Consider the following 18,921-nt stretch of genomic DNA (forward strand, 5'->3'; position numbering starts at 1 on the left):
TTTTCATCAGTCGCTCCCACAAAGGAATAAATGTGAGTAGTTTCCTTAAAGGAATTAAAATAGTCACACAAGTAAAAGTGTGAGAGAATGATGTTTTTGTTTCAGCTGGAACATAATCATATTTATCTCTGGTTTTTCTTAAATGGAAAGAAATTACTTGGTTTTTCAAACAACTGAACTTTTAAGTGAGCAAGTGTGTCTGAGAAAGAATAAAAGAACAGTATCAGATGAGAAGACAAATCAGATTAGACTGAGTGTTGACGTTACAATTCTTGACTAGCGGTATCTTCATGCTATACTTACCAAATGATTTTATCTGCCTACCTCTCTTTTATTGATCCTGTTTTATCAGTCTAGTAGGCAATAGGCTTCTTCATGCAAATATAATTTCAAACACAATTTCAAAACGGGAAAATGCAAATGCCCAATTTCCCATAAAAACCAAATATAAAGGGAAAACAGAATTTAAGTGAATTTCCTAGTTTCAGCTTAGTCTGATTTCCTTTGAGCCTGCTCAAGTTTCTCTCAGGCCCTAAAATCACCTTCCTGAAATAAAGAAAATAACATGTGAAATGCTAGGTGCTTGTAGTACAGTTGGGCGTGTATATTAAGAAGCTCTGCGGGTATTTCTGACAACAAATTAAACAGAACAGAGTGTTACCCTAAAATGGTACTTTGAAGATGTCACTGTTAACAGAGAGAACCAGTGCTGTGTCAGATTTCCGGTTGTGTGAATAGAAATTTACACAAGTCACACACAAGCCCTAACTGCACAGAAAAACGCTTTGCAAAAAAAAAAAAAAATGCTGAAAACACTCTACAGTTCTAAGTATGACATTTACATGGTTTTATAGAAATATCACAGATTAAAAATAGAAGATGGTGTCTTTTAGTAGGGCACAAACCTTGTCCCCCAAAAAAGGATATGAGAAAAGTAAGTGAATTTTGAGACATCTTTCTCAATTTGGTTCCTCCATTATACAGAGATTTACTTCTTTTTCAGTGGGAAGAGACAGTCCCTTACAAGGACAGGGAGGCAAACTCTGGAAGTGGAAACAGAAAAGCAAATGTATCTGAAGTGAGCAAGTCTCAAACTTGGCTGGGGTTTTACACCTGCATCTCCTACCGAAGGAAGTCTCCCCAAGAACTGATGCTTAACTGTGAAACAGTGACAGAAACGAGCTCCAGAACAGTGTGATAAATCAGGGAGGTGGTTTGATGAACCCACTGAGACCACCGGAAAAGCCCATGTACACAGGCAGAGCACTCAACAGGTGTAAATGTGCTCATCTGACTTGTCATTTTAACCTGTTCGACTAGAGATTGGTAGACCTGTTCTTAAAATTTAAAGCGTCAGAGAGTAAATATTTGTCACTCCATGGGCCATACAGAGTTACAACCACTCAATTCCACCACTGTAGTGAGAAACAGTCAGACAATATAGACATCAACGGGTGTAGCTGTGTGCCAAGGAAACGTTCATTATGTACAATGAAATTAATAGAATTTTCATGCATCATGATCTGTTATTCTTGGTTTGATTTTTTTTTTGACCTCTTAAAAACGTAAGAGGACACCCCTCTTGAATCCCCCCCATAACTATCTGAAGAAAAAAAAAAAAAGTAAAAACCATCCTTACCTTGCTGACTGTACAAACGTAGGCAAAAGTAGGCAATGGGTTAAACCGGTCCACAGGCTACAGTTTGCTAACTCTTGTGTTAGATAAGCATGGTTAGATTCCATTGCTATCATACCTTACAAAGATTACTTAAAAATGAACCTCCAGGAAAAACATTATGATGGTTTCTCAAAACATTCAACATACAATTAGCATATGATCCAGCAATTCCACTTCTAGGTATAAAACCAAAAGAACTTAAAGGAGGAACTTGAACAGATATTTGCATCCCAATGTTCTTAGTAACATTGGTCATGATCACCAAAAGATGGAGACAACCCAGATGTCCACTGATGGACGAATGGATAAACAAAATGTCTATAATACAGTGGAATATTATTCAGCTAACAAAAAGAATGAAATTCTGACACACGCTATAACGTGGATGGACCTCGAAGACATTACACTAAGTGAAATAAGTGAGACACAAAAGGACAAATAACATATGATCCCACTTATATGAAGTACCTAGAGTAGACAAAAATGGAGACAGAAAGTAGAATGGCAGGTGCCAGGAGCTGGGGGGGGCAGGAGGAATGAAGAGGAGAGGAGAGTTGTTAGAGTTTTAATTTGGGAAGATGCAAATGTTCTGGAGATGGCTGGTGAATGTACTTAACCACAGAACAGTATATACTGTGTACTTAAAAGTGGTTCAAGATGGTAAATTTTATATTACCTATATTTTACCATAATAAAAAAGATCTCAAAGAAAATGAACCTTTCATGCAAATGTATTTCTTCCAAAAGACCCTGCTTTTGGGTACAGACAAACTTAGGTCAAAATGTCTGTGACAGTTAAAATGGGCATTAGCCAATTTGCTCTGAAGCAAAACAAGAATAAATACCTGGGGACTTCCTAGATGGTGCAGTGGTTAAGAATCCGCCTGCCAATGCAGGGGACATGGGTTCGATTCCTGCTCCAGGAAGATCCCACATGCCGAGGAGCAACCAAGCCCGTGTGCCACAACTACTGAAGCCCGCATGCCTAGAGCCCATGCTCCGCAACAAGAGAAGCCACCTCTATGAGGAGCCCACGCACCGCAATGAAAAGTAGCCCCAGCTTGCTGCAATTAGAGAAAGCCCGTGCACAGCAACAAACACCCAACTCGGCTAATAAACAAACAAATACATAAACAATTTTTTTTTTAAGAAAGAAGAAGAATAAATATCTGCTTTCTTTCCAAAAGCCAGAGTCAAACCCCTCACTGTGAAAAAAAGTTGTACTCAGTTATCTTCAAACTCACAGGGGACATTTTAAGATACTTCCCAGTGGAGCAGAGGCATTCCCCAGAAACAATCTCAGGATCCTGGTAGTTTCTGGAATACCTGAATATTAGTCAAAACTAGAAATTCTGTCCTTGGAGAAGCTTCATAGTAGCAGAATGACACATTTTGGTTAATTAAATTTGTATTAATCTTTGTGGTTGGGAAATGGGATCGATGTTCTTGCTAAACCAAGGTTAATCATAAAAATAATTCAAAAAATTCAACACATTATGCTGTTATATGATGCTCAGGACTGTACTTGTGGTTGTCAGCAAACACTCTAGAAGCCCAAGAAAAATAGCAGGTATTCAGAGCAAATTAATCTAGGCCGGATCATTTCTTCCCACATAAGGTGAAAGCTTCAGAGTCAGGAAAAAAAGGGAAATTTAGTGGAAGCTGTTTCCCTTATCAAAAGAAAAGAGTTAATGAGAATAAGATGATATTAATGATTTTTCTGTCAAAAAGTATCCTGATGGCAGGTTCACTAAATGCTGATCCCCTACAAGCTTACTTCGTAAGCCTCTATGAGGGTTATCAAATAACTCTGGAAACCTTTTAGGCACTTTAAGTTTCGAAGAGGAATTTTATTTTATTTTATTTATTTTTTTGGCTGCAGGATCTTAGTTCCCGAAGAGGGATCGAACCCCGGAGCCCCAAGCAGTGAGAGCTCAGAGTCCCAACCACTGGACCGCCAGGGAAGTCCCCCAAAAGGCATCTTTCTGATCTCTGGCTTTCTTCCTGTTTGACTGCAAATCGAGCATCATTGGACAGGACCGCACTGCCATCCATCTGCTCCGTGAATTCACCCTGCCCCTCGCTTCAAATTCCAAATACACATCTCAGGTGCCGGCCCTCCCAGCTGCACATTCATCCGTGGACCGGCCTGCGTGAGGCGTCCACTTAGAGGTCCCACTGGCATCTCAAACGTGGCAGGTCCATAGTGGAACCTTTCACCCACCCACACCCACACCAACTCGTCCCTCCTCCAGCCTGCCTTCTGAATAAATGTCACCTGCCTCCCAGTCAGGGGTCACGTGCCAGACCCGCGGTCCTCCAGCCAGGACACCTGCATGTCTGCTGGCGCTCGCCGCTGCAGAGTGTCCCAAGTCTGTGCTTTCCTTCCCAGGTCTATGCTAGTGGAAAACGAGACTGCCTTATGCCTGGCACCCACTTAGAGCTGGTTCAGTCCCTCCCCCACCAGCAGCCAGCCACCTGTTAGTGCAGTGGGAAGCCACCAGAAGGTTTCAAGTTCAAATACATCACCATTACCATCCTGCCCTGTATGGTGGTTCCCCACACACAGCTCTCACCTCATCTCCTGGTCAGTTGCTTGCTCTCATCATGCTGGCTGGCCGCCTTTTCGTTCCTCGAGTTTCTAGAGCTCAGTCCTACTGCCTTGGCCTTTGCACATGCTATCCCCTCCTTCTGGAACTCTCTTCTCCCAGCTCTTCCCAGCTACATCCTTCAGACTTCAACTCATCGGTCTCCACTTCTAACTCTAACGTGGAAGCCCTTCTACCCCGAGCCAGTCGGTCACATTGCCCTGCTCAGTCTTCACAGCGTGTTACTCTCAAAGCATCCTGTTGATCTGTTTCCCTGTTTACTGCCTGCCTTCCAAGTAGCAGGCAAGCTCCAGCAGGGCACGGCCTCTGCAACCACATGGATGACATCCACAAAGCTGAGCTTCACGCCAGATGCAACAAAGATGCTTAATAAACAGCCTGGGCCATATGAGTACAACGACAACTACATGAACTTAAATTCAGAATACAATGTGATGTACTTAACACCCAAACTCCAGTGACGATGGCATTTTCCTCCTTGATGACTCATGCCATTTTCAGGTCTTGCAGGGCATTTATAATAAGCATTAATGACAACCATAAGATGTGTGTGGAAGCCGTGTGGAATCACATCCCTCCAAATTCACATGGCTGTGAGCAGAGGGTGGTGCATCCCCATGTCACCTACATATAAGAGCTTAACATCAGCATGACAAAAACTGACAACCAGGCTGGTCTGACACAAACGTAATTACTAGGCTTTACTCTTTGCTTGAAGGTCTAACAGTTAAGAGATAAATGGCAGAAGGTTCTCCTAAAGGATTCTGCCACTCCCAGCGGCTGAGCCTGCTGCCACCAGCCAGGCACCGATTTACATGCGCGCAGCTCAGGAAAGTGACACCAGGAGGCCCACGGAACTGACACTGACGCATGCTTTCCACTTCCTCCACAGAAGGAAGGCGGGATGCCTGAGGCCCAGGGATGGATGTGCACAGCTGGAAGGCAGTGCTCAGAACCTCCCCCCTCCTGCCTCCCCCCACCTCTGGATACGCCTGCTCCCAAAGCCGGCGCAAGTTTGCTCAGCTGTCCTGCTGTTGCAACGACACACTTCATTGAGATAGTTCACATGATGAAGTATGAGCGCACACAGAGCCCGTTATTGGTTTTTTGCTGAAACAAAGTTGATGTTCTATGGACAAGGTGAGCGGGAATCATTTTAACAGATGCTGTGAAATTAGGTGTGGGAAAGACAACCAAGATGACTGGAAGGGAAGGTGGAAATCTAGAAAGATGCAGAAATGAGGTTTTACTAGAAACTGGAAACCACACGAGATACACTATGGGTGTGGATGGTGCCAGACCAAAGGGCAGAACCTCCCGGCTGTGAATCCTCCTCAGAGCAAAGGCTTCGGCAGATGACCGAGCATTCACGTGCTTTAGGAGAAAACAACACAAAGTAAGGCATGTATGTATCATCTTTTTATGATTCCCAGCTTAATGGACTTTTCCAATTAACATGAGAATGCTCCGGTCAGACTGAGGGGGGAGGTTTCCAAGGTCCTTTCATACAAAATTGCCAACGTTATCCCTGTGATAAATATCCATGTACAATGTGCACAGATCACGCACTTCCAAATGCCAGGAAGTTCGGACAGTTAGCAGTGATTACTCACACTCTGTGGAGTCCTGAGAAAGCCCAAAGTTAAATGGTCGTAACTTTACAAGACAAAATTAATGCAGTAAAATCACTACAATATTCCAGACACGCCCAATACTCTGAAGCCCCTTCAAAAATACAAATGTTTAAATGCCACGCACATAACATAGATAAATTAAGAGTATTTTCACTACAAGTAGCTTCTTAATAGTAGAAAAGGATACACAACGGAATCTGAAGTAAATGCATACTGAAACGAGTAAATTCTGCACTTTGTTGGATACGTTAGTTAGCTTATACAAATTCACTTATGAAGTTCTTTTTTAAATTCAGCTATCTGTGAAGTGAGATATATACCCATGAAATATGATAAATTAAAAAAAATACATCATGCTGAACCTCTGCATCTAATCCCTCCCCCTCCCCACCTCTACCTTGACTGACTTAAACTCATCTCCCCAGGACATCAGTAAGTCAAAGCCTTCTGGACCCCAAGAGCAATGGTTTGCTGGTTGCCTCCTTGGGCTCACAGGGTACGCTGTATGCACTGCCATGAAAGAAGCTACTTAAGTGTTCTCTCATGGTTTCTTTAGTTTCTGATGCCCCCTCCAAATGCAAGACCTAAGATCCTTCTATCTGGTTGCATTTACCTATCTATTCTGGTGGTTCTCAGCTGGGGGTGATGTTGCCCCCTGCCAGGGGGACATCTGGCAACATCTGGAGACATTTTTGGTTGCGATAACTGTTGGGGGGAGAGTTACTGGAATCTACTGAGTAGAGACCAGGGATGCTGTTCAACATCCCATGATGCAGAAGACAGTTCCCACCACCAAAAATTATCCAGCTCAAAATGTCAATAGCCCCAAGGTTCTATCCCCTTACGTACCTGGTGAATTTATCTGTTCTTCCTGGAGCCAGTTTTCATGTTCTACAGAAGTTGAACCTTTTCCCCCTTGCTCCCATGTTGTTGGGAAGACACTTTCACTCCACCGGCAGGAACTCAACCTTGTTTCTGTCTTTCCAGTATTCACAGACTCTTCACACTGTACTGGGCAACTGCAGGCAGTACATCCTCACAGGCTGGCAATCCACACAACTTTGACACTTCTCTCTTCTCAAGCTACTATCTCACAAAAATAACTCTCATGCCCCCGCTCCTTCAGCCTCCACAGGTTAACTCCCACTGGAAAACAAATACATTCTCCCAAAACTTTAGACTAAAAACACTGTAGATACACCACTCAATGTTATGAATTATAGGTCAGATAATACCACTATCAATGCACCGTATTCACTACGGAAACAAAGCAGCAGCTTCATCACGATGGGGAAAAAGCAAAAGACAAAAACCCAGCGATGGTCTGAATCTTCCAGACCACAATGAAGCTAACCTTCTACTCCACCTAGAGGGCGCTATGTATGTGGTCCTGCACTGTTCCAACCAGATAAGCCATGTCTACTATGAGGGGCAGGCTTCGTGGAGGGATGGAGGGGGCAGCGAGAAAAAGAAGACCAAAACGATCAGACATACATCAACAGGCGAAGAATTTACAAGGCATCTATTTAAAATGCAGCAGACCAACATCATCAACACTATTTCATCAGAATGCCTGCCACGAAAAGCTGTACCTGCCAGACACCACAAATCTAGCTAATTCAGCCCCAAATAAATAGGTCAAATAAAAAATATATATATATGATGCCTTGTAGCTGTCTATCCTGTCTCCCCCATCACATTATTCCTACTGGATTTTAATGGCTCAATTAGTCAAAATGGTGTTATACACATTTAAGCGCTCATCGTAAATGGGTCTGCTCCCGTGTGCACATTAGGGGGATAAAAGTCTGCCATAAATGTAAGGAAGTAATTCATCCCACACTGGGACCTCACACGGCTGGGTCTATCTGCATGTATCTCTTCTTAATTTCTACAGGGCATAAACCTCCATTTAACAATATGGTTCTCACTGAAGGGAAATTCACGGTAGCAGGTCAAGAGGAGCATTTAGAACCGATATACTGGGTAAAAATAATTATAATGATTTACAAAGCTCCCTGGAAAGCAAAATACTATGAAAGGCCTAGTAATACATAAAAGTGTTCCATTTGCATAAATTTTAACAGCACTACCACTGTAAGAAAATATAGTCTGAATTCTCCTTATTGGGTCAGAGTATGTTATTAAAACAAAATCAGGGGCTTCCTATTAATCAGTTCAATTCTCCTCTAAATCACTATCCACTCCATTCAAACCTGCATGACAATAAACTTCTCAGTAGCTTAAAAGAGATCATGCCCAGGGAAAATCATTATGTTTGCTAATTTCTACACAAAGCCCAGGAGGAATCAATTTTTCCTTACAATCCTTCTAATTGACAAAGGTACATTAAAGAGTGTTGTGGGGTTTTTTTTTCAACCAAGTACTATTATATAAAGGGAGGTGGTATTTTACATATTTGTTGAAAACAAGAAAGAACTTAAATGAACTTTAATTTTCTATTTACATGGCTGAAAATTAGAAACTAACAATTCAAATACACCATATCAACATTTAAAAATATTCAGTCAATATTCAACACCTTTACTGTACTCCTCTTCAGTGGGTGGGGGGGGGGGGGGTTGTGATTGTTAGTATCTGTTCTCTGGTAAATAATGCCCAACTTTAAAAATTATAAAGTGTAACTTAAAAGCAAATATCAAAGTGATTTCACATGCACTCATTTTTGGCACCACAACACCCCATGCACCACACCTAACACATATTTTTATCAACTAGAATGTAAGCTTTTTGTCTGGTTTGTTCATTGCTATATCCCCTGCATCTAGAAGAGTTCCTGACACGTGTGGTAGGCGCTCAATAAACATATACTGGTTAGGTGAATGTGTTACTCTTGAGAGATGGCGTGAATGCAAACAACTGAAGAGTATAAAAGTTCATCGGGAACTTCGTGTGCAAATATTATGCCACGTGCCATGCAGTGGGGAAGGACCATGGAGATAGAAGACAAAGTTCCTTCCTGTACAAGAAGCCTGCGCTATAAACAATACACATTTGTGTAAAAAGATAACTCCCAACAACGCATTACATTATCTCCGACCTAGGATGAGAAAGGCAACAAAGACGCGCCTTTCATCTTCATGTAGTCCTTATAACACAGGGTAGATCACACTCCCACTCTGTGCACAAAGGAAGAGGTGTGGATTCACCTGGCTAAACTCAGGGTAAGTGGTGGGCAGGAGACAGGAAGTACTCACAGCTGTGCTTCAAAAATGGGACAGGGATGCTCTTAGCAGGAGCGCTTGCTGTACCATATTCCACCCTTGTCCCACAGTCTAGAATTTTGCATCTAACGTGGTTGTTTTAGCAAATGCCACCTTCCCACTAGAGTGAGGACAGGGTCAAGAGCAGAGTCGGCTAGACTACCTTTATCCACTTCCCTCCTTCACCCTTTGAGAACGGGACACCTGGATTTTGTGTGGGCACGTGGCCACGCCCCTCCCAAAAGGCTAAGCTTTCCATATAACCCAGTTCTGACCAATGGCTATGAGCAGAAGTCAAACCTCTTGTCTGTGCTCTTAAAGGCACTTAAGTCCCCCTCCTCACTCCTACTCAGTGACTGGAACAAGGATGTGATGTGAGGGCAGGAGCCAGAGCAGCCATCCCAGACACAGGGTAGGACAGAACTTTGGGGCCCTCATTCTGAGGCAATGCTTTAGGGAACAAGAGGTCCGTCACCCCACCCCCAAAGCTACAGAAAGTTACATCCCAGGCCACCAGCTGACTTGAATGACTCACCTCTTCACTTCCAAACTACCTTCTAGAAACATTAAAAGCTGCTAACTGACCTCAAATAACAGAAAGATTCATCAACGGGGAAGAGGGAGGAAAGAAATAAAACTACTGTGACTCATGAGTTCCTGGTCACAAACCTAAGTCTTCACGGTGTGTTTTGAAACCGATTTTAATTCTCTGGAGCCCCGGGGTGTTTTACCACATAAACAAAGCTTGACAAAAATCCTTTTCATCAGAGGAGGCATCCGGTGGAGACAGCTCTGGGCTTAATCCCTAGCTCTGAGCCCTGACTCATCTCCATACTCGTGCTCAAATGATGCGCCCCGTCTGAGACTCTGCACCTTAAGTGTACAGTGGGAATAACCACCTTTACGCCACGGGGATTCCGAGCGGTAAGAAAAAAAGTGCAGACCAAGGACCTGGCTCCCATCCAAGCCAGCCTTGCCTTCTTGTGGCCGACAACGGATATACCTGCCACAGGTAAGGCGAGGTGGCCACGCGTGAACACGGCTCACAGAGAGCCAAACAAATCGTCACGTTGACTCACTGGAGTATACGGCACGCGAGAGTGAAAGCAGGGCCACGTGTTCAGGTTGGGATGTTATAACTCACCAACCGCTTTTAATTTCAAGCACTGCTTCTTTCATTGGTTATGTGAGACTTCTGACTGAGATCTGTGTGGTCCAACAGAAAGGTGAGGTGAGCTTACATAGACTTTAAAAAGTTTTAAATGTAAATTAACTTTCACAATATATTTAAACTTAGCCCAATATATCCCAAGTAGTGTCATTTCAACTGTATTTCGTATTTTAAAAAAATTGCTGAGATCTACGTTCCTTTATTCCTAAAAAATCTCCAAAACCCCCCAAAATCTATGTATTTTCCACCTGCAGCACATCTTAATCAGGAAACGGAATTTTCAGTGCAAATAGATGACTGCTATTATAGTTTGGAAAACGTACACTGAAAACACAGATTCACATACCCATGTGGTTCCCAGCATAAAACTTTCCAACAGCTGAATCAACGATCTATATTTAAATTTAACTCAATTTAAAGGAAATACAATTTTGAAGTCCGTTCCTCAGTGACCCGAGCCACATCTGGGGTACTCCACAGCTCCACGTGGCTGGCGGCCCCTGTACGAGACAGTGCAGGTCAGCATGGCTGCTGAGAAGCCTGCAGTAGCTAAAATCCTCTGACTGTGGTCTGCAGGATGGAAGGATCTGGGGGCTCTCTAGGCCACGAGATTCCCCTTTAATTGGTCCACATGCAAATTCTTAAATTATGTGCCCACAACATTTTTTTTCTTGACCAATTCCAAATAGATAATAACCCACAAACTGCCCAAGTTTAAACTACCCCTTCCTAAAGATCGTATAACTTTGTGCTTGAAAATTATTTTCCATGATATGAATTCATTTTCAAATTTTAATTTTATTTAATTGTTTTTGGCTGTACCACGTGGCCTACGGGATCTTAGTTCTCCAACCAGGGATCGAACTTGAGTCCCCTGCATTGGAAGCACAGAGTCATAACCACTGGACCACCAGGGAAGTCGTTCTATCAATAATTTCTGAATCATCTTTTTCCTCCCCTTTCATTAGTTTCATTTCCAAGTTTGGAAAGCACTCTTTAGAGAATAAAAAAAGAAATACGTAAAACAAACACTCTAAAAGGAGGAACTGAAATAGATATTTGTAAAGCTTTCTAACTGTGCAATGTTATAAAACAGTGAACGGAGAGAGTAGCACTGGCCAATGCAGACATTTGACTAATGACTTCAGAGCAATGCAGAAAACCAACAATTCCCTCCTCGTCCCCAGTGTATTATGAAACAGCTCAATGCTTCAAAGACACCACAGAACTTGTCACATAATAGATATTCAATTAATTCATTTGCACAACAAAACACATGTCACACGAACATACTCATTCACACATATACACACACCCTTGGGAAAGTGAAAACAAATTGGCAAGCTTGTCAATTTATAATTACATATATTTTAAATTCTTTTATCAGCTAACATAAGAATCTGTGCTTTTCCTACAGATGTCATTCTACACAGATACTGTCTTTTGATAAACACACTAGGAAATACGAGATGAGCTGAACCTGCTACACTAGTGACATTCGAACACATCAACTCTCATTAACAAATGGTTGTAACTCTCACACAGACACGATAGCCTTAAAGAAAGGGGTCAAAGAGTTAACAACAGAAGTGCACATGAAGGTATAATCTTAGTAACAAATTAACTTGCTAACTCGCCTTCTTGCTTTCTGGACTTAACTCTTGTTTCATATGCAGCCCTGATATGCAGTTTGGCTAAAGTCATGAGACTAATATCCCAGGAAACATCAGAAATGGCCCATTTAGCCGAAACTCTGACACTGCAGTCTTTACAACAGCTGGCATTCACGTGAAACCCAGAAAGTGTAACGTTCAAAACAGAACCTGAGCTCTATGCCTGTAGAGCGGCTTATGTCTAATTCACAGAAAAAGAAATGCAAATGACTGGCAAACAAGATGAAATAGTCCACTTCATTTTTCTTTAAATCAAAGAAATGGGGGCGGGGAGAGGTGCCTGCTTTCCCGGCTCAGTTGACCACAATCTCATGAGCTGCCTGAGAGGCCGGCTCCCCACCCCCACCACCTGGCAATGCTATACAACTGGCACAACCCTTCAGGAAAGCAATTTGGTAATCAGTCTCAAGAGCCCTACAGCTCTATATCCAGCAATCTATCCTAAAGCAAAAATTGGAAGCAATCTAAATCTCCAACAACATGTGTTAAATCAATTACAGTACATGCACTTGATGGGATAGATGCATGAAAACATTTTCAATAAATGTCAGCAATGATCGAACGCTTACTCTGTAAGGTTAAGTGGAAGAGCTGTATTACAAAGCTGAACATACATTATGTTACACAGTCATGAATACAGACATCTGGAAGAAAATATACCAAAACACTGATGGGGAACTGCCACGGGTGGGTTGAGAGGTGTCTATTTCCTTTCTGGACTTCATTCGCTTTTTTCAAATTGCTCATTACAGGCAGCACGTTATTTTTAAAATCAGAAAAGAGTTACGAAAACCCTGGCTAGCAAGGAATAGTAACTAATTCCTCATCTGGGGAGTATGAATAAGACAAATAAGATAGCTGTTTACCTATTTACTTCTTTTCTAAGAACGCCAGTGATGGTTTTCCTTATACAGTGTGGTGTGCTGGGGAAATTCTTTTCTCCTCGAGGTACACGCTCACCAACCTCCTCTGAGTCACCTTTTTGAAGTTTTATGATGCCAAAGTCTATAAACACAACATTAAATATTTATGGTTGATATTTGCTGCTTCTAAAAATACGTAGAGGAGAAGGTTTCTTAACAAGGCCTCCACTTGACCTTCTCACTGAATTAACCAGGGCTGTCTATTGTGCGGACGTGCTGACAGCTGTCCACGGGCGCCAGAGCTCACTGCGCTGGGGCCTCCTTCCTTTCCAGCGGGCCAGGCCTTTCCACCCCAGCCAGGTACCTGGGTGCTTCATAACCCACAGTGTCTTTGGGTCCCAAACCTGCTTATGCCAGTGGGGCTTCTTACTGCATTTATGAAAAGTAATTAAACATTATATAAACTAATGAGCTAGGAGTACAATCTTTTTTTTTTTTCCTACCAAAACTACTTTGGATGCTTTGTTATAGACAGATCATCAAACAAAAAGGTATCATGGAAATGCTGGCAGGGTGGACAACAGAGATCTAGGAAAAGGCAGTAAATCTGCAGATGGATTCTGCACTGAGATGCTCTCAAAAATATCCTTCAAGTCCCACTCCATTTTAAAGAAATCAACACTGCAAACTGTAGAGGGTGCATCAAGGGTACAGTTTATAATGAAAATGGACCCCAAACTAGAATTATTGGATCCACGTTCCAAGAAAAGGCTCTATTACCTTCTATCAAGTGATGGCTGAATAAACCTGCACTTAAATAGTTTAACTCAGAGACTTCCCTGGTGGCGCAGTGGTTGAGAGTCTGGCTGCCAACGCAGGGGACACAGGTTCGATCCCTGGTCCAGGAAGATCCCACACGCCGCAGAGCAACTAAGCCCATGCGCCACAACTACTGAAGCCCAAGTGCTGCAACTACTGAAGCCCTGGTGCCTAGAGCCCGTGCTGCACAGCAAGTGAAGCCACCGCACTGAGAAGCCTGTGCACCGCAACAAAAAGTAGCCCATGCTCGCCACAACTAGAGAAAGCCTGCGTGCGGCAATGAAGAGCCAATGCAGCCAAAAAAATAAACTTAAAAAAAAAAAAGAAAGTTTAACTTAAGGAGGTGAAGCTTAACTTGCTCCCCCTACACTACTGAGGACGGGCTTTGCCAGAATAGTGTACAGAAAGAAAGGGAAAAGCAGTAACTCGATAGTGAAGAAACCCAGCAACACTCGACCTTAAGCAGAGGTCAATTTGAGCTCATCGAAGATAAGTCACGTTGAGAGTCCACACCCTTGATGTGATGTGATGAGAGGGTGCTCGAGCTCTGCAGTCTTCATTCCCAAAACTCATAACTCCAGTCTAATCATGTGAAACACATCAGCCAAACCCACAGTGAAGGACATTCTACAAAACTCATGGCTCAAAACAATAAGAGCCACAAAAAAACGAGAAGTTTGAGACACTGTTACAGTCCAAAGGAAAGATGGACACAGGATAACTGAATTCAATGTGGTGTCCTGGATGGGATCCTGGGATAGAAAAAGGAGATTAATGGGAAAAAGGGTAAATCCAAAAAAAGTCTGAAACACAGTTAATAAGTTTTCTTAAAAACCACGTATATGTGTTTCATTTCTTACGGGTCCTTGATTTACCCAGTGCTTTCTGATGAACTGCCCAGAGAAGGGTCTCAGTCCTCCACCTAAGATGGCTCAACTACAAAAGAAACCAGCACAGAAGCAGTGGTACCTGCCATCTACATAGTGGCTCACTTCCCTGGGCAGAAAACTGGCACACATAAATAGATTCATAAACCAACCCCATCTGGGTCAACAGCTGTTACTGTGGCTAAACCACCAATAATTCTTTCATAGTTATGAGCCTGCCTCACTGCAAATCTTCAACACATCACCGATCATTAGCCTTGGCAACCCTGGAGGAAACACACACACAATCCTATCAAGCTGCACTTCCACCATTCAAAATGCCGTTTTCTTTCATCAATACTTTTAGCTTCCTCCCCCCTTAGGAATTTTTGGCTATCCGCCTTCGCTGGGCTTGAAAAGCAGGTCAGATGAGAGTCCATCCGGGAAAAATTAAAGCAAGAAGGGGGATACTGGCCAGGCCCTGGGTGTCAGGGGTGAGGGCCACAAGCTTTAAAGGTGGAAACACTGGCATCCCCAAGCTCGTGCCAAAGCGACCGGCAACATTTAGGGCAGGTTAATTGCTTCCAATGCAGCACCAGAAGTTACAGAAATGAACCCTGCAAGTGCTGACAGAGCCGGCCTGGCTCAGGGCCAATGCTGCTTTTGGGGTCAGACCCTTAGGGCCCACCTCGCGCCAGCTCTGGTTCTCTTTTCAGGAAAGCCACTCCTCTCTCTGCACTGCAGCTGTCATTTAGAAAACACGTGTGCTACCAAGAGAATCTCAAATCTTGGGATTCTGCGAAACATCCATTAAGTCAACCTGAGTATCCAGAATTCACAAAAGGAAATTCCTACCCACCAGGTTCATTTCTTTACATCTGATATGCCTCACGTTACTGTTAAAAGGTTGTTTGCCCTTACACTCTACCTCTGCACCTTTACAGTGCAAACTCCAGGGCTTCACTGATGCCTGGCACACAGAGGTGTTCCATCAGTACCTGCTGAATGAATGAACGATTTTCGTGCTATGAGAGTGAACTTCAATAAAGATGTATCATCTCTGAAATCATGAGTAAGAGCTCAGAAGAAATTCTCATTCATTTTCCCCCATTAACTCTGCATAGAAGACAATAAAAAAGGGTTATTCAATTATTTCATTATTTGGAAAAGGCAAGGTCAACAGTTCCTACACGTCTTGAGGCAGAAGGCGCACGCAGAGGGGCAGCAGCGATTCTGACAGGAACTGGAAGACTGACGTGAATTTATGCAGGAGATGGAAGCTGACGGGGCACATCCACTAGGGGCTCAACAGATGTTTCCATTTCATGGGAGGGAAACTTTTTTATCCAAGAATACAATTTAGAGCACAAAATAGGTACATAATTTTAATTTAACTATGTAGTAAAGTGAGAGTCTTCATGTGTACATTTTAATAGCTCCAAAGGTTAGGGCATGGATGTGGTTAAAGAACATTTTCTGATAGTTGACTGTGTACTCAAATGAGTAATTCTCTAACCAAGACACCAATTTACAGGTGTCAAAAATAAGAGGGCTGTGGTTGGCAGCCTCTCAGATGGTGCCCAAGGAGCCCCACTGCCTGGTGTTTGAACCCTGGAACAGCCCTGACCCCCACTGACCAGGACTGGTCTCTGTGACCAACAGAATATTGCAGAAGTAATGGCACGTCAGCTCTGAGATTAGGTCATGAAAGGATGTGGCTTCTAACACTTTCTTACTCTATCTTCTTCTCCCATGCTCTCTTCCCCTCTCCCTATCTCAGTCTCTCTCACACTCACACAGATCATGCACTCTGGGGAAGCCAGGTCACGGGCAGCCCTACAGAGAGGTGAGGAACTGGAGCCTCCCACCAAATGCCACGTTCCTGAATGAGCTTGGGGTTGATCCTGCAGCCCAGGACTACGCTCCAAAGACTGCAGCTCAGACAACCGACAAGGGATTAATCTCCAGAATATACAAACAGCTCATGTAGCTCAATATCAAAAAAACAGAAACCCAATCAAAAAATGCACGGAAGATCTAAATAGATCTAAATAGACAAAGACATCCAGATGGCCAAAAAGCACATGCAAAGATGCTCAACATCACTAATTATTAGAGAAATGCAAAACAAAAACTGCGAGGTATCACCTCACATCAGTCAGAATGGACATCATCGAAAAGTCTGCAAACAATATAGGGACTTCCTAGGTGGCGCAGTGGTTAACAATCTGCCTGCCAGTGCAGGGGACACAGGTTCAGTCCCTGCTCCAAGAAGATTCCCACATGTCTCGGAGCAATTAAGCCCATGTGCCACAACTACTGAGCCTGTGCTCTAGAGCCCACGAGGCACAACTATTGAGCCCATGTGCTGCAACTACTGAAGCCTGTGCACCTAGAGCCCATGCTCCACAATAAGAGAAGCCACCGCAATAAGGAGCCTGAGCACCACAATGAAGAGTAGCCCCGGCTCGCTACTTGCCGCAGCTAGAGAAAGCCCGTGTGCAGCAATGAAGACCCAATGCATCCAATGAATAAATAAAATAAATAAATTTTTAAAAAGTCTACAAATGATATATACTGGAGAGGGTGTGGAGAAAAGGGAGCCCTCCTACACTGTTGATGGGAATGTAAATTGTACAGCCACTATGGAGTACAATATGGAGCTTCCTTAAACAACTAAAGATACAGTTGTTATATGATCCTGCAATCCCACTCCTAGTCATATATCCAGAGAAAACCATAATTGGAAAAGATACATGCATCCCAATGTTCACTGCAGTACTATTTACAATAGCAAGATATGGAAACAACCTATCCAAGACAGAGGAATGGATAAAGAAAATGTGATACATATATACAATAGAATATTACTCAGCCATAAAAAAGAACAAAATAATGCCATTTGCAGCAACATAGATGGACCTGGAGATGATCATACTAAGTGAAGTAAGCCAGACAGAGGAAAGACAAATACCTTTGATATCACTTGTAAAAAATGATACAAATGAACATATTTACAAAACAGAAATAGAGTCACAGATGTAGAAAACAAACCTACCGTTATTAGGAGGGGAAGGGGGGAGGGATAAATTGGGAGACTGGGACTGACATACATACACTACTATATATAAAATAGACAACTAATAAGAACGTACTTTATAGCACAGGAAACTCTACTCAGTGCTCTGTAATGACCTATACGGGAAACGCATCTAAAAAAGACTGGATATATGTAAATGTATAGCTGATTCACTTTGCTGTACACTGGAAACTAACACAACACTGTAAATCAACTACACTCCAATAAAAATGTATAACAAAAACAAAAACAAGACAAAAAATACTGCAGCCCAGGACAACGTGTTGACTACAACTCATGAGACACCTGGAGCCACAACATTCCAGCTAATCTGTGCTTGGATTCCTAGTCTCAGAGGCACTGTGAAATAATAAATGTCTGTGGTTTTCAGCTGTTGAGCACTGGGGTAATTTGTTACAAACCAACAGATAACTAATACAGGGCCTGAAACTAGAGTGCCTTAGTGGACATGAAAGAACAATAGCATGGAAATTAATCCCATCGTCCGCTTCCCCGCCACCTCCTCCAAGCCAATTATTATTTTAATTCCATTTGTTTACCTTAAACCAAGCATATAAACAAACAGAAACGAAGACCCAGCATACTAGATGGATCTATCTTGCTGCCATCAAATAGGTCTCTTTTAGTAAAATCTGGATCTACTGGGTAAATCATTTACCTCCCAGATTCATGTGCCCTTAGTAACCAGATATTTTTACCCCTGAATGCCTAGCTAATCACTTGCTCTCCTCAGCTAGACATTTCTATGTCCAAATGGTACAAGTGGCATTTTTCATTAGATCAGAAGAAAAGTTCCTGCTTAAAATTTTTGATTCACTATGAGGTAAATCCTAAACTTGCCTGACTTATTTTAGCAAATTCTTGACGTAAAGACTTGAGAAGCCGTGCTGCATTTTGCATCATCATGAAACAGCAGATCTACCTGAAATAAGGAGTCTCCGTTGTGGCTCTAAACTACTTATACTATGTAACAGGATTTAGATTATCTTCCTCCAATGTAAAATTCCCGTTTCTGTTTGGTTGGCTTTCTCAGGAGTCTGACATCAGTGCCCAGAATGAACAGAAGCGATGGATGTGCACATGCTCTAATTGGGACTCTGATTATGAAGCTGGTTCTGGCTGGGGGGCTGTAATTACGATGTGAGATTCCCTGCTGTCCAAACCGCTCCTGGAAGCGGATCCTCCAAGGCCCCACGTCCGTCTCCAAGTGGTGAACATGGTGACGGGACACCCAGGTGACCTCCTGTTTCCCATCCGAAGCCATGGCCGCTGAGAGAGGCAAAT

At 42.8% G+C, this 18,921-nt stretch overlaps 1 protein-coding gene across 24 annotated transcripts in view; it reads right to left on the reverse strand.

Moving 5' to 3' along the window:
- TBL1X (transducin beta like 1 X-linked) overlaps positions 1-18,921 on the reverse strand; it is a 232,083-nt gene that overhangs the window by 86,883 nt on the left and 126,279 nt on the right. For 5 of the 24 annotated variants that reach the window (XM_057718999.1, XM_057719010.1, XM_057719002.1 and 2 more), the window contains exon 3: positions 12,856-12,994. The exons of the other annotated variants lie outside the window; for them this stretch is intronic. The gene's annotated coding sequence lies outside the window, so the exon portion shown is untranslated. The remainder of the gene's footprint in view (positions 1-12,855; positions 12,995-18,921) is intronic. 24 annotated transcript variants of the gene reach the window in all.

The sequence above is a fragment of the Hippopotamus amphibius genome, chromosome X (assembly GCF_030028045.1).
Source record: "Hippopotamus amphibius kiboko isolate mHipAmp2 chromosome X, mHipAmp2.hap2, whole genome shotgun sequence".
NCBI classification, from domain to species: Eukaryota; Metazoa; Chordata; class Mammalia; order Artiodactyla; family Hippopotamidae; genus Hippopotamus; species Hippopotamus amphibius.